This window comes from Choloepus didactylus, chromosome 7 (genome assembly GCF_015220235.1).
Source record: "Choloepus didactylus isolate mChoDid1 chromosome 7, mChoDid1.pri, whole genome shotgun sequence".
Lineage (NCBI taxonomy): Eukaryota > Metazoa > Chordata > Mammalia > Pilosa > Megalonychidae > Choloepus > Choloepus didactylus.
The window spans coordinates 70,641,544-70,660,429 of NC_051313.1; the positions used below are offsets into that span (position 1 = coordinate 70,641,544).

Sequence of the window (18,886 nt, forward strand, 5' to 3'; positions counted from 1 at the left end):
GAGATGGAGCTTATCATGCAGAAAGTTTATTAAGATGGGGAAGAAGAGGGGAAAATTGAGCAGGAGGGGAAGCTGGGCTATGGTGTAATCACATCTAGGCCTCTCCTCACTCTCTGGGGAGCTCTGAAGCTGCAGTGACCCTTCGGAGTTGCCTTAACTAGGGGCAAGAGGGCTGGGCTTTTATGTTGCATCTATCAGTCATCGTGTGTGGACTGCCTCCGAAGGGGTCATGGCCATGGGCAGGGAGGTCATTTTCGGCTGAGGCAGATCCCAAAGAGGTCTGAAAATCAATCACCTTCCCAACTGCTGGGGGTATGATACATCTTTCTGTCCTGAAGAGAAGGTCTGGCAGTGTAGTAAACATCCGCATTAGTCCCTCCCTTGTGCTGCTTGAGTTTACTTCACATGTATCCTGGGGCCAGCTCCTGTAGGATTCTGGTAGGTTTCTTTTCCTAAAGGAAACTTATAAGAGGAAGGTTAGTGAGAGAAACTACTGTTCCTACCACTGCAGTTGGACTCAAAGTCACAAATGAGACTCATTATCTCCCTCCTCTGCTAAACCATTCTATAGTCCCTGTACCCTTGACTATTTTCTCTGCTGGTCTATGGGGCTTACTTGGTGTATGATCCAGACTCTCATCCCTGAGGGATCCAAGCCCCTTTCTCAGGCCATTTCTGCTGCAATTATCCATTACCAGCATAACTGGGCAAGGGGAAATTGAGAGAAACCCAAGTGGTTCACTTGAGTATCCAACGTATTCCTCTTTATATAATGGCATTCCAGTCTGCTTCTCACGATCAGGGTTGATTACCCCTGCCAAGATGGTGAATTCTTTTTTACCTGCCTCTCCCTTGGCATGAGGTGCCTGAAGTGGTTGGGTAAGAGATGTAGTTTAGCCTTCAGTGGAATTCTTGCTAGGTCTCCTGGTGGATGTGTTCTCTTTGAGAAGCAAAACTCTAAACTCACAGAGGTCAAACTTGTGAAGATGAGAAGAATGAATTCCCTAAATGGAATGTTAAGAAGTGTTATTTAGCCTTAAATTAATTAATTAAGGCTTTATTAATTAATTTTCTGTTTGTGTATCACTGTGCTAAGAATTAGAAACAATGGAACTTTTACTCCAGATGAGGGGACAAGTAAAATATGTGAATTACAATGCCATTTATAGGTAGTGAAACAGTAAAATATAAAATAATAATTGAACCACTTAAGTGATCAGTATTAGTGTGAAGATTTTCAGAAATAAATTTTAGAGCAAGTAAATTGACAACATCTGGATTCCAGTGCATTCAGATTTAGTTCTTCCACTGGGTTCCTTCCTGTTGGCCCTATGAGGGATATGAGGAGCCTCTGAAAGAACTTAATTATGAGATTATAACTGGAAAATAAAAGACTTTAGGTATGCTTCTTGATATTTATAACATAATGCAGGCTTTAATTATCATTAGGCCCTAAGTTTTTAGTTTTCTTTGCCTATCTTAACACACTGCTTTGTTTTTACCTTCAATCTTACTAGAGAAAGAAAGACACCAATCTGCCCATACACACACAACATTCTTTCCCATGCCAAAATTGATACTAACACTAATATTAAACACTAATAGTGATGATTGTAAAGTTTTATTAAGGACTGTGCTAAACAGTCTACATGTGTTACCTATTTTATTCCTCAAAACAGTCCTATGAAAATGACTTCATTATTATTTTTACTTGAAAATAGGATATGGGGGCTTAGAAAGGCTAGTAGCAATGATTAATACCAGAAGGAAAAGAGAGAGAAAAAAAGAGAAGCTGTAGCATTTTTTTGGTATCCTTTAGCTGCTTTTCATTAGCTGCATTGCTTGAGTTATTTTGCTCTAGTGATTACAATTTCCAAATAAAAATCAGGACACATGGCTTAGCAAATGTATTTTGTGCGTGTGGGCTAGGAGTATGAGGAAGTGTAGAGACTGAGTACGTGGATGTGGAGGCGGGCTGCCTTCCTTGCACCTCACCCCCGTCATTGTGCATACCATGTGTGACTCTGGACAAGCCCTGGTTTCCCTCCTGGAAAATGACGTTAATTGCGGTTTGACCATGAAGCACCATAACCTATGTAAACCACTTTACCCTAACACCCCAGTTATGTAGTTTCAGTGTCAAAATAGTTCTGGGTGTTTTTTGAGATTTATATCCCATTGAGGATGACATATAAAAACTCTTGTTTTGGAAAATTTAAGATTCATTATTGTTCTTTTTAAGTCTATCTGGATTTCTTCCCATTCCTACCTCAGAATTCAAGGTTAACTCTCCTGGTGATTATATTTTTCTTTTCTTGCTTGAAGATCTTATTTTCCAGGCACCCAGAGATACTTCTTTGACCATTTTGATTTATTGGCCTAGCTAATAATATAACATTCTCTCTGTTGTTTGAATGTTCATGATTTTGTGGCTTCTGTGCTGATTATCTGATTAGGCCTCTCAATAACTACTTTCTTTTTCGCTTGTCAGCAAAGAAACTCAGAGAGTTTTGTCTGCTTATAGGTTGATCCTAATGATCAGTGGCACACTTAGAAATTCTAGCCTGAGGTAAGATTTTATATTCCTGAACTCACTTTACCCACTGTTGAATTCAGAATCATAAGAGCTGCTTCTCTACAGTGCAGGCGCTCCTTGGTTAGCATTCTGTTTTAGGAGTCTTTTCTTGGGCAGTATCTCTTTGTTCCTTATTTATATAGGCCAAGTCATGTGACCAATTAATTTCCAAATTGAGTAGCCAACATTTAGCAAGCAAGTGCCTCTGAGAAAACGTCAGGGTTTAGCCAGTGTGATAGGCAGAATTATGTACTGCTCCCCACCTCCCACCCCAAAACACACACATGTACTTGGTCTTACTTTGCATTCCTGTAGGTGTGAAGTCATTGTAACTAGGATCTATTGAAGATGTTTTATTTAGGGTGTGGCCCAACTGAATGAGGGTGGGCCTTTATCCTATTACTAGAATGTTTATAAGCGGAAGAAATTCAGAATAGTGAGACTGAAAGTCATGGGGAGGAGCCAGAAACTAGAGGTCAACAGAACTGGACGAGAAAGGAGAGGACATTGCCATGTGACAGGAAAGCCAAAGAACTTCAAGGATTGCTTGCCTTCCAGAATGCTACCAACCCTGCAAGGAAGTGAACATTTAGCCTCTGAAACTGTGAACCAATAAATTCCTGTTGTAAACAAACCAATTTATGGTATTTTGTCATAGCAGCTCAGGTGGAACAAAGATAGCCAGGTATACAGGGTGGCTCCATGGATGTGTGCCAGTGAACTCGCTCAGGGTGAGCTGAGGGTGGCCACATGTGCCCCAGTATTGAGGGGGAATGAAGGTTGGCTGTAAAGGTCTGCACTTGCACAGCAAGCCCCATGCCCAAGGGAGCATGACATTAAATAGAAAATTAAATACACCATGACTGGTGGAGAGAGAGAGACCTCGTAAACAAGGGAAAAGCATTTTTCCTACATTTTGAGCAAGAAGCTCTGCATTTTCATTTTTCACTGGGCCCTGCAAATTAGCTGGCCCTGCAGGTACTCTGTGGAGATGCAGGGTTTTACAGCCTCTTTGGGTGTGATAACACTGCAAGGAACACCTATCCTAGTAAGCGGAACTTGAGAGCAGGGCAGAGGTTCCATGACCTCTGGAGCCTCCTAGAGCTCTGTTTAAGTGGCAAGCACATCCACTTTTTTGCTGAATTGTTTGACCAGGCCTCATCTCCTCTACCCAACACAGTTATCATGAAACTATGATGTAAGCATAGTTTCTGTTACTCCTTCTCACATTGAATTCAGGGGGAAGGAGGTAAGATAAGAAAACATGTCTTTGGGGAGCTTACCTAGAAAAGTCTAATTCTAAGAGAATCCCCAATGTTATAAATAGAGGGGTAAAAATTCAGTGAAATTCTCATTCTTGCTGGCCTGTTTCTGGATATATTTTCAATATATTTTAGGGCATGTATATTTACATCAACTAATAAATTAGAACATCTAATTGCCATTTCTATTAATAGTCTTTAGAGCGGTCATTACTTCTGGATTATGATCACTCAGCTTTTTGGAGTAGGTTGGTAATCCATACAGGGAAGAGTTTTGGGTTCCTTTTCAAGTATATCTAGGTAAATATTTGTGTTCAACTTGATGCAGGTTCTCCCTAGGGAAGTTAAGCTGGGTGGTTCAGTTTGTTTACATTACGAAGGAGTTATCATGAACTTTGGTTTGTTTCTCCTTCTTAAGAAAACAGTCACTTTGTACAGTCACAATTAAGTTCACTTTTACTCACTGCCTAAGTCAGAAGTCTCATCATGCTAGATGTAGGAGCTTTTAATTTCACACAATCTTTCCAAAAGAAATTAAAAGTAAACTGTGCTAGTTGTCAGTTTTACCAAATTGGTTCCCCTTACTGAACATTTTACATAATGTCTACTGAACAGCCATGGGAAAGATTTCCAAATATGGTCACAAAGCCATGGAATCCCATGTTTGGTTCATAAGACCTGGGTTCAAACTCCTGCCCTGCTATTTACAAGTTGTGGGAAGGAAAAGAGATGACATATGAGAAAGGGACTGGCAGGTTCTGGGACAAGTAGGTATTTCATAAATGCTCATTGTTAAAGGGTATTAAAATAACTTTTATTCTGTGTATTTTTAAATCTTGCTTAAGTTCTTACTATCTTCCAAAATGAAAGAAGCATATCTATTACTTTACAATTTGATTAGTATATTTAGTATAATAATTTGTTCAAGTTAATTTAATTGCATGCATAATGGTACGGTATTAGATTTCCATTTTGCCATTCTTTGTACCTATTCTTGGACAACAACAATTCAGATAGGGGTTTCCCACTAGTATGTTCCAATCTCCTGTGCATTTCAGAGCCTCACTCTTCAGAAACTACATTGCTGTAGATTCTCAGTGATTCTTAAGTAAAGCTCACGGGCTTTCTTACCACCAGTGATTCAACCCCCACCACTCAGCAGCAAGCAAAGATGGGTAGTCTCAGAGTGCACGCCACCCCTGATCATCAGAGAAATCACAAAACGTTCAGGGAAAGCAAAAGTGGCTTCTTTGAGGGAAAATGTTAGGGCTTCCAGGACTTAATTGTTTCAGGCTATAGAGGGATATGATCAAATTAAGGAAAGCTTCCCATAACTTATCAATTATTATAATGACACAGCAAACAGTCTGCTTATTGAAATAGAAATCTCTATTAATTTATAGTAGATGGAACAGTATGAAATGGCCAAGATTCAACCATTTTTTACCTAAAAAATGGCATGTTCATATGATTCTACCTAATATACACATTTACCATATAATAATGTGTATTGCTGATAATATGTATCAGCTGAATCCTAAAGGTTGACATTATTTTAGTATAATTTTAATATTATAACTTTGGACCAGATATATGTTATTGATTTTCATATTACACTGTGACACCTAATGCTTTTTAGCCCACAAGAAGCATTCAAGTCATACTAGTTACTGATTAACTGGAATAATTTAGAATTTGATGTCTTCAAAATGGAATATGTGGTAACTCCCTGTTATATCCATAATACTATCTACAATTTGACCAGAAGTCTTCTTTGCTTGGTCTTACCAAATAAGGGATGTTCAGAGTACTGGTAAGTTCCAAGTCCTTAATGTTTTGAAAGGTTCCCAGAGTGATGATTACCCAGCTATAGTCCATCTGATTTGAGGCTACATATAACAAAGCTATTTCCACTTGATTTTGCTACTGATTAAAGAGCTAGGGAAAATGACACTCATATCAGAGAATCATCACACCACTAGCCAGAAAAAACAACTACCATTCTCAGGATGTTGGTCAGTAATGGTCTTTCTCTGTGCCAGAGGTTCGGAACCCAAAGCAAGCTTTGTGTTTTCTGTCTCTAATGTTTCCTTTTAGAGACATTAGGCCTTAATCTTTTCTTCCATGCATAACTGCATGTCATCAGTTATTCCAAATATTGGGTGGATATTATCAGCAAGATCTAAAGACAAACTGACAGATGATTTAGCTTCAACTGCTGCACTGCATCGATTATCTGATTACATAAAGATGAATGACTGTGATGTGCCATTTGGGAAAATAAATGCCCTATTGTTATTTGCATTGGGAAGCCCTTGAAAAATGCCTCATTATTTTGCACAGGGAACGAGTGTTTCCACCTGCCAGCTCTAAAGGGAATTGGGTCCTGTTTACTCTTTGCTTTCTGTGGCCTGATTGTCACCAAACATCTACCTTGGACCTTTGTATAGCTGAGAAAATGAAGTCAGTAGAGGTTGATAAAATTAAAAAAAAAAATTAAAATTAAAAACAAAAATAAAGATAATGTTATAAACCATTAAAAAATCAGTAGTGGACAACAAAATACATATGCCAAAGAAAAAAATGTTAACAGGGATAGAGAAAGGACTAGACTCTTAGCCCCATACCTTTGTCCTGTAATGTCCCCAGCATGCTCACAGTGACCCAGCATCTAGAAGTCAGAAAGAGAAATTCTTAACAGGAGGGACATTCTAATCAGTATGCTTTTTTCTGTGGGCAGAAAAGTGGTATATGGGTTTATAAAAGAAGGAAATGCACACGGAGAAAATAATCTCCATTATACTAGAATCTACTATTTTATACTATACTAAAAATAATGTAGCTGTCTGACCTCAGAAAGAAACTTAATTTTGCTTTGTCTCAATTTGCTTATCCCTAAAGTGAGGGTAAAATAATACATACTTCATAGGTGACTGAAAGGATTAACTGAGTTAATACATGCAAAGTTATTAGAACAAGGGTCTGCAAACTATGGCCCATGGGCCAAATCCAGACAGCTAACTGTTTTTTATGATCCATGAACGAAGACTAGTTTTTTTTTTTTTTTTTTCAGAGAGGTACAGAGGCTTTGAACCCAGGGTTTTCAGGGTCCAGAGCCCAGGCTTTTATTTTATTTATTTATTTTTTTTTAATCTTCATTTTATTGAGATATATTCACATACCACGCAGTCATACAAAACAAATCGTACTTTCGATAGTTTACAGTACCATTACATAGTGGTACATTCATCACCCAAATCAATCCCTGACACCTTCATTAGCACACACACAAAAATAACAAGAATAATAATTAGAGTGAAAAAGAGCAATTGAAGTAAAAAAGAACACTGGGTACCTTTGTCTGTTTGTTTCCTTCCCCTATTTTTCTACTCATCCATCCATAAACTAGACAAAGTGGAGTGTGGTCCTTATGGCTTTCCCAATCCCATTGTCACCCCTCTTAAGCTACATTTTTATACAACTGTCTTCGAGATTCATGGGTTCTGGGTTGTAGTTTGATAGTTTCAGGTATCCACCACCAGCTACCCCAATTCTTTAGAACCTAAAAAGGGTTGTCTAAAGTGTGCATATGAGTGTCCACCAGAGTGACCTCTCGGCTCCTTTTGGAATCTCTCTGCCACTGAAGCTTATTTCATTTCCTTTCACATCCCCCTTTTGGTCAAGAAGATGTTCTCCGTCCCACGATGCCAGGTCTACATTCCTCCCCGGGAGTCATATTCCATGTTGCCAGGGAGATTCACTCCCCTGGGTGTCTGATCCCACGTAGCGGGGAGGGCAGTGATTTCACCTTTCAAGTTGGCTTAGCTAGAGAGACAGGGCCACATCTGAGCAACAAAGAGGCATTCGGGAGGAGGCTCTTAGGCACAACCATAGGGAGGCCTAGCCTCTCCTTTGCAGCAACCGTCTTCCCAAGGGTAAAACCTCGAAGACTAGTTTTTACATTTTTAAAATGATTACATTTTAAATGATTATATAAGTACCTACATAATATCCTCACTTTGGCCTTTTGGCCTGAAAAGCCATGGCATAGAAGAGTGCCTGGCACATAGTGAATACTTTTAAAGAATTAACTAGTTTAATTCTTTAAAGAGATTATTATTAACTCTTTAAGAGAACTATGTTATTTTCTGGGTTCTTTTGGTTGTGATTTAAATGTTGTCATCCAATGTTTTACACTTTAGCAATCTGTCTTGGATTTTGTGTTAAACACTTGATCTGTGGATGCCAGGTGGTTGGCCTTGGAAAAGCTGCCTCTTTTGTGAGCTCGTTTCCCATCGTATTAGTTACCTTGCTGGATGGCTGAGCAGGGAGAGCCCATGGCTTCCAGTGCAAAGAACAAGAGATAACACATTTCTTCTGACCTCACTCTTTATAAACATGTAACTCTCTGTTCTTTATCATTTACCAGTCTTAAAACAGCATATTTTGGTATAAATAAGAAGATGGTACTTCAAAATAGTGGCAGCATTATCACAATAGATTGTTGTATTTCACTGCCTGTCCTGTATTAAGAAATTAATAAGGTTACTTAAACCAATCAAATAAAATTAAAATACCACCTAGTATTATATATTTAGAATATGACCATTTTCACCGCTTCTGCCACTACCTCCATGGTTCAAGTCACTGTTATTCTTACCTGTGTTATTGCAACAACCTCTAAACTGGTCTCCCTGTTTCCACTTTTACTCTCTACAGTCTGTTCTCAACAGGAATAACCAGAATGATCCTATTAAAGTATCAATTGGATCATGGCCTTCTCCTGCTCAAAATACTTGAAATGCTCCCTATTTCTCTCAGAATACATCTATGATTTTTACAATAGGCCCACAGACCTAATCTGGCCCCTCTTACCTCTCTGACCTCAGCAATTCCTGTCTCCCTCATTTGTTTCCTTCAGCCATGCTGCCCTCACTCTTCCTTGAACACTCCAGGCATGTTTTCACCTCAGGATGTTTGCGCTGGCTATGTACATTGGCTGGAACATACTTTCCAGATATCCATTTGGCTCTCTCCCTCATCTCCTTCAAATCTTTGCTTAAATGTTACCTCCTGAAGATACAATCTACATTGAAAACACCCAATTCCTCTCACCTGACTGTTTTCCTGTGTGTGTGTGTTTGGGTATTAGAGGGGGAAGGGGAGAGTGGGCTGAAGGAGAAAGGCAACAGAGAAAGATATATTCAAGAACTGAGACAGTTAAAATTCTCTGAGCCAGAAAGGAACATTGTAGAGAAAGGAGGAGGGAGGGTAGAATTAAGATATTTCATTCGTGTAGAAACTAGCAAATATTTTTACAGCATTTTTAATGAAATGTATTCACATACCATACAATCCATCCAAGGTGTACAATCTATAGCTTTTAGTATAACCACAGAATTGTGCATTTATCACCAAAATCAATTTTAGAACATTTTTGTTACTCCACAAAGAAAAATCCCGTGCCTCTTAGCAGTCATGTCTCAATCCCTCTGTCTTTCCCCAGCCCTACATAACAACTAATGAAATTCTCTCTATATAGATTTATTTTTATTTACATATAATACAAAGGAAATCATACAATATATGGTATTTGTGTCTAGTTTCTTTCACTTAGCATAATGAATTTTTAAAAATATTAATTTTTTAATTAGAGAAGTTATAGGTTTACATAGAAGTCAAGTAAAAAATATGTTCCCGTATATCCCCTACTGTTGACACTTTGCATTGGTGTGGTACATTTGTTATAATTGATGAAAGAATATTAAAATATTACTGTTAACTATAGTCCCTAGTTTGCATTAGGTGCATTTTTTCCCATTTACCACTTTATTATTAACACCTTGTAATAGTGATGCTCATGTTTTAATTCATGAAAGAATATTCTTATATTTGTGCTATTAACCGCAGTCATCATCCACAATAGGGTTCACTGTGTTTTACAGTCCCATGTTTTATCTTCTAACTTTCCTTCTAGTAACATGTGACCCAAAATTTCCCCTTTCAACCACACTCACAAACAATTCAGTGCTGTTAAGTACACTCACAATAATGTGCTACCATCAGCACTATCCATTTCCAAACGTTTACAGTGAACCTAAACAGAAATTCTGCACAAATTTAGCATCAGCTCCCCATTCTCTAGCCCCATTCTATCTCTTAGTAACTTATTTTCTAGATTCTAACTCTATGAATTTGCTTATTATAATTAATTCATATCAATGAGATCATACAACATTTGTCCTTTTGTGTCTGGCTTACTTCACTCAACATAATGTCCTCAAGTTTCATCCATGTTGTTGCATGCATCAGGACTTCATTCCTTCTTAACAGTTGAATAATATTATCGTATGTGTGTGTATATATACATATACATGTACCTATACATAATACATATATATATATATAATTTTGTTTATCCGTTCATCAGTTGAATAGTACTTGGATTGTGTCCATCATCTTTGGGCAATTGTGAATAATGCCACTATGAACATCAGTGTGCAAATGTCTGTTCATGTCCATGCTTTCAATTGTTCTGAGTATGTACCTAGTAGTGGGATTGCTATATTATATGGCAGTTCTACACTTAGCTTCCTGAGGAGACACCAAACTGTCTTCCACAGCAGCTGCACTATTTTACATTCCCATCAGCAGTGAATGAGTGTTCCTTTTTCTCTACATCCTCTCCAACACTTGTAGTTTTCTGGTTTTTTTTTTTTTTTTTAAATGGTGGCCATTCTAATAGGTGTGAAATTTCATTGTGGTTTTGATTTGTACTTCCCTAATAGCTGCTGATGTTGAGCATTTTTTCAAGTGCTTTTTAGCCATTTTTATTTCCTCTTTGGACAAATGTCTATTCAAGTCTTTTGCCCAGTTTAAAATTGGGTTTTGTCCTTTTATTGTTGAGTTGTAAGATTTCTTTATATGAAGCCATCTGTTCCTGGGCTTTTTTTCGTTGAGAGGCTTTTGATGACTGATTCAATCCCTTTACTTGTTTTTGGTCTGTTGGAGTCTTCTATTTCTTCTAGAGTAAGTGTAGCTTGTTCATATGTTTCTAGGAGTTTGTCCATTTCATCTAAGTTGTCCAATTTGTTGGCATACAGTTGTTCATAGTATCCTCTTATGATCCTTTTTGTTTCTGTGGGGTCATTAGTAATGTCCCCCCTCCCATTTCTGATTTTATTTATTGGTATCTTCTTTCATTTTCATTGTCAGTCTAGCCTAGGTTTTGTCAATATTATTGATCCGCTCAAAGAACCTTTTAGTTTTGTTAATTCTCTCTATTTTTTAGTTCTCAATTTCATTTATTTCTGCTCTAATCTTTGTTATTTCTTTCCTTCTGCTTGCTTTGGGATTAGTTTGCTGTTCTTTTTTTGTTCCTCCAGGTGTGCTCTTCTTTTTTACTGTAGGCCTTTTGGAGCTATACATTTCCTTCTCAGCACTGCCTTTACTGCATCCCCCAAATTTTATGTTGTGTTCTCCTTTTCATCTATCTTGAGGTATTTACTGATTTCTCTTGCAATTGTTTCTTTGACCCACTGATTGTTTAGAAGTGTGTGGTTTAACTTCCATATGTTTGTGGATTTTCCAGTTCTCTGCCTGTTACTGATTTCTAGCTTTATTCCATTATAATTTCAATCACTTTCAATTTATTGAGACTTGTTTTGTGACCCAACATGTGGTCTATCCTGGACAAAGATCCACGAGCACTTGAGAAGAATGTACATCTAGCTGTTTTCGGGTGCAACGTTCTGTATATACCTGTTAGGTCTTGTTCATTTATCATATCATTCAAGTTCTCCTTTTCCTTATTGATCCTCTGTCTAGATGTTCTATCCATTGATGATACCCTTACTGATAATCTTTGTTTCTACACTCTCCTCCAAGCCTCTCTTTCCTGTCTTTCCATTTCAACGAGCAGAACTCCCTTTAATATTTATTGTAGGGCAGATCTCTTATTGACAAATTCTCTCAATTTCTGTTTATCTGTGAATATTTTAAACTCTCCCTTATTTTTGAAGGACAGTTTTGCTGGGTAAAGAATTCTTGTTTGGCAGTTTTTCTCTTTCAGCACTTTAAAGATATCATGTACTGCCTTCTTGCCTCCATGCTTTCTGATGAGAAATTGCAACTTAGTTTTATTGCAGTTCCCTTGTATGTGATGAATTGGTTTTCTCTTGCTGCTTTCAGGATTCTCTCTTTATCTTTGGCATTTACATTCTGGTTAGTATGTGTCTCCAAGTTGGTATTAGGATTTATTCTCTTTGGAGTAGGTTGAACTTCTTAGACATGTATATTTATGTCTTTCATAAGAGTTGGGCAATTTTTGACCATTATTTCCTCAAATATTCTTTTGGCCCTTGTTCTGGTTTGCTAGAGCTGCAGTTATGCAAAATACCAGAAATGGATTGGATTTCATAAAGGGGGTTTATCTGGTTACAAACTGTACAGCTCTAAGGCTGTAGATGTGTCCAAACAAAGGAATCAACAAGAGGATACCTTCACTGAAGAATGGCCAATGGTGTCCGGAACACCTCTGTCAGCCGGGAAGGCACATGGCTGGTGTTTGTTGCTCCTGGGTTGTATTTCAAAATGATGTTCTCCAAAATGTCTCTGGGCTTGTCTCTCTTAGCTTCTCTGGAGCAAACTGTGGGCCAGCATCTCTTAGCTAAGCATCTCTAAATGTCCTTCTGTCTGTGTCTCCATGCATTTCTAAGTGTCAACTCCCAAGTGTCTCTCGAAAAGACTCTATGAGCTGCTCTTGGGACATTTTGTCCTCCCTTACCTTCTCTAGAGCAAACTCTGGGCTGTCATCTCAAAGCATCAGCAAGCATCTCTCCCGAAGTCTCTGTCACCTGCTCTGAGCTCCTTCTGTTATAAGCTCTGTCACTCCAGTGATCTAATTTAGACCCACTTTGAATAGGCGGGGTAATACCTCCATGAAATAATTTAATCAAAGGTATCACTCACAGTTGGGTGTATCACATCTCTATGGAAACACTGAATCAAAATGATCCACCCAACAAGATTAGATTAAAAGATCATGGCTTTGTGGGGGATATAATATGTCCAAACTGGCACAGCCCCTTTTCCATTTTCTTTTCATTCTGGGATACCCATGATGCATATGTTTGTGTGCTTCATGCTGTCTTTCAGTTCCCTGAGACCTTCCTCATTTTTTCCCATTCTTTTCTCTATCTGTTCTTCTGTCTATAAGATTTCGATTTTCTCTATCTGTTCTTCTGTCTATAAGATTTCTTCTGTATATAAGATTTCGATTTCTAGTTCACTTACTCTTTGTCCTGCCTGTTCAAACCTGCTGTTGTATGCCTCTAGGGTATTTTTAACCACTTCTATTATGCCTTTTATTTCCATAATTTCTGTTTTTTTTTATACTTTTAAATTCTTCGTATTCTCACCTAGTGTCTTCTTAATATTCTTCATCTCTTTAGTCATATTTTCCATATTTCCTTGAATTTATATAGGAGATTTGTTTGAACATCTTTGGTTAATTGTTCCAAATTCTGTGTCTCCTCTGAAGTTTTAATTTGTTCCTTTGACTGGACCATATCTTCCTGTTTCTTAGTATGCCTTGTAATTTTTGGTGATGTCTAGACATCTGATTATCTTGATGAGTTTACTCTGAAGGTCAGATTCTTTCTCTTGCCTAGGGTTTTATTTTTGACTGGCATTGTGTTAAGGCTCTTCTTTTACACTTGGTTCAACTTATTCTAGACCTTTAGAATTGCCTGTGTTTAACTGATAATATTTTTTTTCAGCACTTCTTCACCTGATTCTTGACTTGGATATAGAATAGAATTTTTAAGATTGCACTATTTGTGCAATTGTTTCACCTCCACAAAAAAGCTTTCTTTCCTCTGTTCCTTCTCTGGGAATCTTGATCTCTTCTATTTGTTTTGTTTTGCCTCTGTAGTCTTTTTTTTTTTTTTTTTTTAACATTCCTTTCCTTTGTCTAGCTGCTTATGCCTGGAGGGCAAATTCTGGGACAAGGGTCACCCTGGAGAGGACTTTCCCAGTTCAGTATTTCCCAGCCAAAATAGGGCCAGGGACCCATGAAATAGGGTGCATATCAGCTCTAAGAAGTCCTGGGGAGAGGGTCAGGGAAGATTCCATAAAGCCTTTTTGATGGCTCTCCAAAGTTGCACTTTCCTAGCCTGCCCAGCAGATAGCAGTCTTCAGCAAACTCTTTCCTGCAGCTCTAATGAGGTACTATGTCTTTAAACCACTACCAGCTCCACCTTTATTGGGGGTGGGGTTGAAACTGTGGCCAAGGTGGTTGCTGTCCTAAGTGGGTTAAAACAGTGGTTCAGAGCCGGGACCCAGCAATACAAATTTGCCACCCTAAAGTACCTGAGGCAGCCTGCCTAAAGTAACCCCAGAGCAGTTACTCACAGTTCTTTACCAAGGTTTCTCAGCCTCTTCATCCCACTCTTCCCTGGATGCTTTACATTTCTCCCCTGGCCTCTAGATCCCCAGGATAGTTGTTTGTGACAGTTACTGCCTGTCTACTAGCTGTTTTTGGAGGAGAAGTGAGTCCTGGAGCTTCCTACTCTGCTGTCTTCCCTGGAGGTCCAGCAGAAATATTTTTTAAAAATTGGAATATTTCAGACAAGATATATGAATACATTAGAGATGAAGAGGTAACATGCTGAAGAAGTACAGTTAGATCTTTATGTTGTAGTCAGGTTTTCATATGTACCTTCATTATGTTTCACTCAGGTTATGAGTTCTTTGAGACCAAGAGAATAGTGCTCAGCTCATTTGTGATACTCATTGTTGTTGATGTTAATGAAGAAAGGGATCAGCCTCTTTTTTGTACAAACTATGCACAAAGATGGTTTTTGTGGATTTAGTTATAATTCTTAGAGCTGTCTCTGCTTCACCCATGACTCAAAATGTTCCTGCATATGAACAAAATTATATCTATAAAAAGAGATTTTATTTTGAGAGGAGGGTACTTTTAAAAGTGGCAATTCATGGAGAGGCTGCTGTAAAAAACGTTTTGTGAGGATTCTATTGTAGCTTTGTTGATATTATTAAAATATACAGTAGGCTCAAGAGAAATGGTTCTTACCAATAAAGTTTTATACCTTTATTTTAGAAACAAACATATAATGCCTTATAAAATAACTATGGTGTCTTGGTTGATGAAATAGAGAAATTTTTTCATGAAATATTTTCAAAACGATTTCTCAGCTGTAAGAGCAAATAAAATGTATGATAAGATACTTTGTTACCTTGCTATTTCTGTCCTATGATCACATTTTGAATTTGGAGACAGGAAGAGGCAGGGAGTAATATATATTTTGATTTTTATTAATTTGGAATTGAGTTAATTAAAAAAATTATCAGTGGTAGAAAATAGTGTTGTTGGAATTAAAATATTGAAACAATAATCAAAAAGCTTCTACATATATCTTAACCCAAGCATAATTATTCCTTAATCAAAGATTAAGCTATTATTTTGACAATAAGCTCTAAGGCCATGGACCTTGGTTTTATTCTTATAGATAAGTAGGAAACATTCTTTGATCAACTTAACTCATAGAACTAACAATATTTTTCTTCCTTCCTTTGTTTTCCTTTAATTTTTCTTTTCTCCTTCTTCCTCCTCCCTCTTCTTTTCCACTTTCTCTCCCTCCTTCATTCTCTCATTCCCTCCTTTCTCTTCTTAGATCTTCAAGTTATGAGGCTATCATATTATAAAGGCAAAAAATATATTATTATGTTATTAACTTTTCAAAATAATTATAAATTTCAGATTAGAAAATTTATGTGGTACCACAGTTTAAGATTTTTATTCCTTTTGAAGTTTAAGGCTGAATGTTTTTAGTTAATCAATGGCTAGTTTGCAGCTCCAGGGTGGAAAAGAAGGGGTGGAGTGATTTATTTGAGTTCTTAGTTCTGTGATCTTTTCACTGTAATTGTGGCATGATGAAATTTTTAAAATAATATACTAAAAATTAAAAACAAATATGTCATATCGGTTTCTAATAAATAGACAGTTTAAGATATATATATTCCTTAAAGTGGGATTTGTTGTTTTCCTTCATTTTTCAAAATAAGCCATAAAAACACTGTTTTATATTTGTGAATCATCTTTAGAGCAGTTAACAAGTACCTTGGAATTGTTTAAAATCAACAATACAATTTTTCCAAATTCTATGAAAATAATGGAAGCAGGATTCATAAAAATCATTCTGTAGGAGAGTTCTCTCCTTAAACCATAAAATGAATGACTGGATCCAAGGTTTATAATTTATTTCAAGAGTTTCCAAATTATCTGAGTGATTAGCTTATAACCATAAAATTATGTGATCCTAAATCTAGGACTGATAAACTATGTAATAATCAAAGAAGTTTTTTGCATATATAATGCTGTGTTGAAACAGTATGGTTGTTATAATTTTGGAAATATATTGAAAAGTATGGAAATGTAACAGGGACTAAAATTATTAATATGAAAGAATACTCACAGCTTCTTTTCCATATCTCCCCTTCCATGAAGCCTAATTATAATAGGTATAGTTAATCAAAATGAGTAGAAAGGGAAGTGGAGAATAAGAAAGAGAGTTTTGCATCTGTTTTCTGGAGAAAGAAAAGATAATTGCATGGAAAGGGAGGAAGAGTAAAGATGAACTCTTAAGTTGAAAGTTTTGGAAAGAGTATTGATATGGAGAGAAAAATCTAAATATGAAAGAACAGGAGGGCAAAAGAAAAGATTATTTTCTTAGAAGTGTCATTATGAGTTAAAAACTTGATAACAGTTAATGTTCTGAATCATTTCTGGGTGTATTAGTCAGGGTTTTCCAGAGAAATTGAAGAAACAGAACTGACAGGATATTTATGTAAATAATATTGAGATTTATTATAGGAATTGGCTCACACAATTGGAGGATTGGCAAATTAGAATTCTGTAGGTCAGCCTGCAAGTTAGGAAACTGATGAAAGTGGCATTGAGTTCCCCAGAAGAAGCTTCAAGTTGGGAACTCTGAAGAAGGTGATGATGAATTTCCCAGGAGAAGCTGACCAGTTGAAGCAGAAGTAGAAATTCTTCTTTCTTACTTTTGAAATCCTCAGTTCTTGCTTTAATACTGCCAACTGATTGGATGAAAAGAGTCCTCTCATTGCTGAGGGCAATCTCCCTTGTTAATTGTAGATGCCATTAGCTATAGATGCAATTAACTGACTGATGATGTAAATTCATATGTGGAATACCCTCACAGTAACAATTAGGCCATTGCTTGGCTGACCAAAAAACTGGACACCATAATCTAGCCAATTGACACATGTAATTAACAATCACACCAGGTAAATTAAAAATCATTTAAAAATATTTTGCTTCCCCATTGTGAATCTTTGAATGTTATATAGCATCTGGATTGGCTCACATGATACCTTTGTGTTTATATGGGTTGAAATAATGGTATAAAGAAATTATGTTTGGTGCCTCATCATCCTGCCTGGCCTAGTCGTATCCCTTCTAAGCAGTCACTCCAGTTAGCCCTACCCTGGGGTAAAGCCTACACCTCTATATGCTTTGGGATAATAGAGGCTGCTGCAGCTTCTTCTCTTAAAAGACTCTTCTACACTTTTGCACCACATACTTTACTAGCAAGGCAGGTACTCCCAAATGATTTGGATGATCAGAAGCTGACTTCAGCTTCTCCATGTTGCTATTGCCACAGCTTTTCAGGCTGTATGCTTTGAACCTCCAATCCATGGGAAAATCTTACCCCTCCCTTCTGGATCACAATATAGGCAAAAGCCTGGGACCAATATGTATTCTCTCCCCTGCCAGCTCCTACATTAGGTAAGACAGGCCCCCTCTGCAGCCCTCATTCTCACCTCTCCTACTCCAGGCTCTTTGAGCTAATACAGCTGTCCTTTCATGTATTCTCGGCTGGCTGGTTATCTGTGTTTGCACCTCATCACCCAAAGAACCTTCACATAACTTCTGAAACAGTCACACATAAGACTTCAGTTAGTCCCCATGTTGACAAGCAGTACTTGTACTAAAACTGATTCTTAAAGTTGCTGTTTCCTCCATTTAAAAAACTTCCAGAAAAGGCAATTTTAAACCTTTTCCAGAATTCAATTTTGAAATAAAAATAAAAATCACATCAAATAGTATTTCAGTTAATTGGAATCAAAACCTAGGCAAGAGTTTGAATCCTTGCTCTTGTTCATTTCTAACTGCGAATCCCTGCTATTTAATTTCTCTGTTATAAGGTACATATACATGTATAATTGTGATATCTTCCTGCTGTGTAGCACCTATTATCATTATGAAATGTTTCTTTTGTCTCTGTCCTAATAGTCTATATATTCTGATATTAATATGGCCATTCCTGTTATCTTATGTTTATAGTTTGTGTGATATATATTTTTCATACTTTTCATTTATTTGTGTATTTGTATTTAAAATACACTCCTTTTAGCTAACATTCATTTGTGTCTTGCTTTTTTTAATACAGTCTGACAATCTCTGTCTTTTGATTGGAGAGTGTATCCCATTTATATTTATAGTAATAATTGATATGGTTGGACTTAGGTCAGCCATTTTGTGATTTGTTTTCTAATTGTCTCATTTTTTAATTTGTTTAGTTGTTTTTTCTTCTTCCTTTTCTGCCGCCTTTTATATTAAATGGTTTTAGTTATGAATTATTAGCTTTTTAGCTATATGTTTTGCATTTTTGTGGTGGTTTTGTATGACTCCTTATCACTACCCTTTTAAGTAAATATTGACTTACTTTTGGTAAAAAATAAATAGGAATCTTGCAACTGTACCCCCATTCTTTGAGATATTTTTGTCATGAAAACATTATACTTATTATATGCTGAAAAATCGTGTTTTAATTTTGTTCTAAACAGTCATATGTATTTTAGAGAACTTAGGAGAAAAGAAAAATAATTTTATCCACATATAAATCATTTCTGGGGCCCTTTGTTCCTTCTTACATATTCGAGTTATTTTCTGCTGTCATTTCCCTAGAGCCTAAAGGATATTAACATTTCCTGTAGTAAG

The 18,886-nt window shown here is 36.9% G+C and overlaps 1 long non-coding RNA gene across 1 annotated transcript in view; it reads left to right on the forward strand.

Annotated features, from left to right (window-relative positions):
* The window catches only part of LOC119540082, a 185,500-nt gene that overhangs the window by 13,289 nt on the left and 153,325 nt on the right, over positions 1-18,886 (forward strand). The window lies entirely within an intron of this gene.